Source organism: Staurois parvus, unplaced genomic scaffold, assembly GCF_062004578.1.
Source record: "Staurois parvus isolate SC_StPar_1 unplaced genomic scaffold, SC_StPar_1.0 ptg000746l, whole genome shotgun sequence".
NCBI classification, from domain to species: domain Eukaryota; kingdom Metazoa; phylum Chordata; class Amphibia; order Anura; family Ranidae; genus Staurois; species Staurois parvus.
The window spans coordinates 5,747,058-5,753,736 of NW_028318542.1; positions in this window are offsets into that span (position 1 = coordinate 5,747,058).

A 6,679-nucleotide genomic window follows, 5' to 3' on the forward strand; every position below is an offset into this window, starting at 1 on the left:
CTAGACACGGAGATTGACACAACCCATGAGAATCTCAATTTTGTAGAGAATAAGGATTATAAAGTTGAGTCTGACAAATTGCAACAGATACTAATACAGAGAATGAACAAAAGACTAAAAAGAGAAAAAAGTATTTACGGGATATTAAGGATTATAAGGAGGATACGATCTTCAAGTGGCAGATACCAACTGACATGAATGCGGAGACTAACAAAACACATAATGTCAGATCTGACACTACAGGAGCCCCTCCATCACTTAAACCCTTTTTTAGGAGATTCTCTAGTGCTGATTTGAGGGGACACTATCCCCAGGCACAATATTACAGAAGAGATACCCTAGATAGTGCCTCCTCCATGGGAGGAATTCCCTATCCCCACTTCTAATAGGTTTCAGGCACTTCAAGACCTACAGGATGATGAGATAGGCACAAGAGACATGAGATCTGTACCCTATTCAGATAATAACTACCGGAATGGGAGACAAGGAAATTTTACTCCAAAGGGAGGTGCCCCCAAAAGGAGACCAATGGTCAACTCAAGGAGGACACCAACATACCGTGACGTCATTGCTGCCGGAACCACGAGGAGGTCCGAAGGCCATTTTTAAACTGGTTAGTGCTGCCATAACTCTGCATTGTACCCTTTTTTTAAAAACATTTATACATTTCTGATTTGATTATAAATACTACACTATGGGCATTCGTTCTGTGGCTCTTTTATGAGCTATTCAGCCTACAGATGACCCATGCCTACCAGTATCCAGAGGAAGGGAGCTCTGTAACCAGCCGAGCACCCATCCAACCTAAAGGGGACCTTTGAATTGGCAGATCTCTACCTAAAAACCAAGACCTGCTGCTGCGCTGACCTATCCCTAGAAGGAAGCTCACCAGTTACCTGCCATACCCCGCCTGCCTAAGTGGTCCACGGTGGATATATTTACATCCGCATTTCCTATGCGCTTCTGGTGTTTCCAGGCACAAGTTTTTCACTACAAGGAGGGATCCTATGCACATTTTATGAACTTCATTTATGAATCTTATGAACTTTCAATTTTAGGTCATTTTTTCTTATCTTAATATTAGCGCTGCAGTTCTTACACTTACAGTGGCCAACACTGGTTATGCATCTCCGCATCACAATAGAAAGGGCTCTAATAGAAACAACTTTCTCACGAGATGACTATAGAGCTCCCCCTATACAGAACTGGGACTCTCATAATACTAATAGGCCCTATACCTATTCAAAAACCAACTATCAAGGCCAAAGGAACTCTCAGTACACTGATTATGCTTATGGCCACCCATCACGGTTCCATGGTCATTCCCGTGGCTATAGGAACACATCACAGGGTGATATACAATACTCTAAGCACAAGACAATCATATAACCACTACCCTTCAGCCCAGGGGTCCCCTTCTCCCGCGTACATAACAATGGACCACAGCTCGGTATGAATCAACCCCATAATCAGAATTTTTTAGGGGTGGGATACAACAGCAACAAAAGAAATCTATATCCAGAAGAGGTACCAGAGGAGGAAAGAAGGTCAACAGACCCCAAAAGAAGGTGTACCTAGCCAGTAATGGCATATTCAATCTCAGTAAAGTAACACTAACGCCTGAAGAAACTAATTTACTTAACAAAGGTCTGAAATATGTACCTCAAGCCAAACTTAATACGTTTCAGGCTTACATTAATATCCATACAATTCATATGCAACGTCTCATTAAAGAAATACTTTATAGAGAATTCTATAAAGACTAGACCTCCTACTATAAACATTAGTAAAAACTCCAATCTCAGAAACCCCTCCCTGTTCAACCTTCCTGCAGGTAATAATCCACTCATAACCACGTTTAAAAACATGGTACTCATGGATCTTGAATCACTCCAAATTAAACAGGTACATCAATCACATGCTGTCTCTAAAAATATCACTAGCCTCTTGTCCAATAAAGATTTGGTCAAACGACCAGCTGACAAAGGCGGTGGTGTAGTGGTCCTGGATAAATTGGACTACATGACAGAAGCACATAAAATACTGAACGATGATTGTACGTACCAGACCCTTCCCAGGGATCCCACTCTGACGTATAAGAGATTACTAAAGAGTTTAATTAAAACAGGCTACAAAGAGGGTTCATCACTAAGAAAGAAAAAGAGTTATTATGTCCCTCTGCTCCTAAGATAGCTGTTTTCTACTGGCTACCTAAAATTCACAAGGACCCGGTACATCCCCCAGGTCGTCCAATATTAGTGTTATCAGTTCTCTGTTTTCCCTGGCAGGGGAATACATTGATACATTTTTACAACCCATTGTCTGTACCACTCCTTCCTTCTTAAAAGATACCAAACAGGTTTTACAGGATAGCTATTATTCCCAACACATTTTTGGTCGCAACAGATGTGTCTTCTCTATACTGCAACATTAAACATGATGATAGTTTGAAAGCTGTCAGGTATTACCTCCGTGATATGGAAGAGCTTAGAGACCCTCATAAATCATTTATACTTAAGTTATTGGATATGGCTATGTCACATTTCTGGTTTAATAAACAATTTTATCTACAAACCAGAGGAGTAGCCATGGGGGCGAAAGTTTCCCCCAGTTTGGCTAATTTGTTTATGGCCTGGTGGGAAGAAGACCTTATATACGTGAGAGACTGGCATGAATTGATGTTTTACAGGAGATATATTGATGATATCCTCTTTCTCTGGCAGGGAGATAAGGAATCCCTAGATAATTTTATTAGCACTTTAAATGACAATACTTTGAATATTAGTCTTACCCACACTGCCAGCCGTGATGAAATCAACTTTTTAGACCTAACACTTATAAACAATGGGACTAATACAGTAACTAGATCTTTTTTCAAGTCTACCAACAGAAACAGCTACATACCTACAGACAGCTGTCACCACCCACTTTGGTTGAAGAATATTCCCAAAGGACAATTTATTAAGATTAACTATCATAACCTGACTTCCACCTACAGGCCAACACCCTAAAAAACAGGTTTCTGGAAAAAGGATATGCTAGTCACATTCTAGAGGACACCATCTCCCAAGTAGCCAGGTTGGATAGGGCTTCCGTCTTCAACAGACAACTAAATCGAAATCCTGTATAATTTGTCCTTTCGTGACTTCTCGATACAACAGGTCAAAAACATTATGTCCAAACATTGGAGCATGTTAAAGAGTGACCCTATACTGAAATATTTCCTCCCACCAAAACCAGAGGTTATCTTCAGAAGAGCTCCATCCTTGAAAGCCAAAATCGCACCATATGTAGTCAATCTCCCACAGGAGATTTCTTTGTTTAAAGACGTGAAAGGCTTTTGTCCATGCAACTGATGCATGATCTGCCAACTAGATGGAGGGAGGTGATCTAAAATGACCTCTTTTACCTCTAACGTTACTGGTAGGACCTATACCATTAATTCCTTCATCTCATGCAATTGTCAATACATTGTATAACTTTTGGAATGTTCCGGTAGTAAGTAATACATTGGAAGGACCACTAGACGCATGAGGGACAGAATGAGAGAACACGTGTACAACATCAAAAAAGGTTTTAAGTAACACTCATTGTCTAGACACTTTAGAGAGTGTCACCACAGAGATCCACAGGGCATTAAATTCACAGGGATTGACATTTTAAGCCCCCATTGGACGGGGTGTAGTAAGAGAAGAGTGGTATCCCAACTTGAAACCAAGTGGATATATCAATTACGCTCCCTGATGCTCATGGGCCTCAATGTAGAAATTAATTTGAATTGTTTTATTGATAATAGCTGAATTTGTTAGGTAGATCATGTATTTCTGCATTAAATCGCCTGCTTTTTGATTTGATTGATTTTTTACTCATTCTATTCAATTCTTACTCATTCTATTAATTTTACTAGTTTACCCATTCTATACATTCCTTTTTTCCTTTGTCACCTTTTTTGTAGTATGGGATCCACTTGTGCACATTTTTTATCCCGTTTTATTTATTTTATTTATTTTGTGACATTGATATTAATTTTATGCCACATATGAGTTCTCATCCGGATCGGATTTATCACCTTTTTTACACTCTTACATCATCATCCCCCTTCTTTTTATGAAGCATATCTTGGTAATACATTTTCTTTATATGCCTCTTTGCAGAGAGTGATTCTGCCCTTTTAGTACATTTTTATAATGATCGTTTGTTCACAGCAGTTTTCTCCCGGTTTACATCGTTTCTTAGCAGTATTTGTTAGGTAGATAATGTGTCTCTGCATTAAATTACCTGCTTTTTAATTTGATTGATTTTTTACTCATTCTATTCAATTCTCACTCATTCTATTGATTTTACTTGTTTACCCATTCCATACATTCCATTTTTCCTTTGTCACCTTTTCTATAGTATGGGATCCACTCGTGCATATTTTTAATCCCTGTTTTATTTATTTTGTGACATTGACATTCATTTTTATACCCCATATGAGTTCTCATTCGGGTTGGATTTATCACCTTTTTCACACACTTACATCATCATCCCCTTTTATTTTTATGAAGCATATCTTGGTAATACGTTTTCTTTAGATGCCTCTTTGCAGAGAGTGATTCTGCCCTTTTAGTACATTTTTATAATGATTGTAAGTTTACAGCAGTTTTTCACTGTTTACATCGCTCCTTAGCTGTACATATGTCATCAAGTTTGTACTATGGGATCATGGCTCCTGCTATTCTGTGATCACTTCCTGTCTCCAACAAAATGGCGCCAACCAATTTAGATGGTGCCCTGCAGACTATTTAAACAGAGTCTATCCATGACTTTGGCTAGTAAGTGTGCCCCTGAAGACAAGCATGTGCACAAAATGCATTGGATGGAGCCTTATGTGCTGACGTCACGCATCCGTGGCCGGAGCTCGGAATGGTGGCCATTTTGGTATGCTTTTATGCATTTAACTCCTTGCTGTATCCACGTGTATTGCCTTTAACTATTTACAATAAATACTACACTATATTGCCATACCTGGTGGTGAGCTTCTACCCCTAGGAGGATCCTTTGCTGGTTTTGCATAGCCCTGACCCTGGAGAGGTCCGTTCCCTATTTATGGCTTCCTGAGATCCCCATAAGGATCAGCATTAACGCTCTTATACAAGTAGCATTCTGGTGAGTGCACATCCATATAAGGTGGCGGATTCCTATGGTGGATCATGAGCACTCTTGAGCATTCCAGCTGGTATTGCTGCACCTTGCAACACGGGGCATTGCTGTGACCTGTAGTGCCATGGACTAAGTATAATAACCATTATTGCTAAATAAGCACACACATATCACTTGGCACTTCTGTGACCTGCAGTTCCACGGACTATCCACTATTTATATTCAGAATTTTAGAGTTTTTTAATGATTTTATGATTCTATGTTATCTGAGATTTTTTTTATTTATTTCACTGGAATATTGTATGAACACTTCTATTCAAATAAGCACTTTATGATTGCATTTGTCACTTTGTCACTTATGCTTTAGGGCTGCACTTACATTTGAATTGATTACTGTGGGTTTGTTACCTTGCCTTTTGTGCTAGCGGCTACCATATCATCTGCGCTTGCCTCATATCTTGTGTTTATATGTCATGTCATTGCAAGGGACTGCATTCCTTAAGCTCGGGGTGTAGGCAGGTGCAGTCTTTTTCTCAAAAATGTAAGGTTACCACAAACAAAATATAAGCGGGGTAGCCTAATAGAATGAGCCCATACTTTTTTTTATTATGTTTATATTTCTTTTAAATGGGAGTGGTTGGGGGGGAATCTTTAAAATATCATTTGTTTAAACGGTTCCATGATATCTCACTTTTGAGACAGAGAAAGGGACTGAGGATTCTCCAGTCCCTTTCTCTGCAGCCATAGCTTCAGTGAAGATCCTGTTCATTCAAAAACTGAAGCATAGTGAATACAATTTGCTATGCTTTAGTTAGGAATGAACATAGTGAGTGGCTTTTACCAATCACCCACTGTGTTCATTCAGAGAGGGAAAGGGCTGAGAAATATGACATATTTACTGCCCCCCCAGCACTCTCCAACCTGAAATGATCCTCCTGTATGCTCACAGCAGCTGTTGGGAGGGAGAGAAGGGATTCCCGCAGTGTTGTGAGTAGAAATAAAAAATAACACACAGGAGGGTCTGGGCAGCATGAGGAATCAGATAGTGGACAAGGAGGGTGATCGTTGCAGCAGAAGGGGCAATTACAAGAACTGATCCCCTGTGTGGCTCTCCCTGCAGCAGCTGAAAGCCAGCAGTAGGGAGAGGAGAACCAGCTTTCAGCTGCTGTAGGGAAAGCCACACAGGTGATTGGTTCCTCTAATTTCCTCCCCCACTGTACCGATTACCCTCCTATTCCATGATCCAATTCCCCCTGCTGCCTGGGTCCCCCTGATGAACTGTTGGAGCTTGAGCCCCGTACAGGAGGACAGGCTGCAGTTGCCATGTTAGGAAAACCGGTATCTACTTCTCTCAAAAATTTCCTGGCCATTTTAGGTCACAGATATGCTATGTATAAAACAGTCAAGGGTCCATTACAGTAGGGACATTTCAGATAGGGACAGGACCTCAATTTGATAGGTTAAAAAGGACTGACCTAATTAAATCTTAAATAAAACTTGACCATGTCAACTACAGCTGTACTGATTTAATTAATAT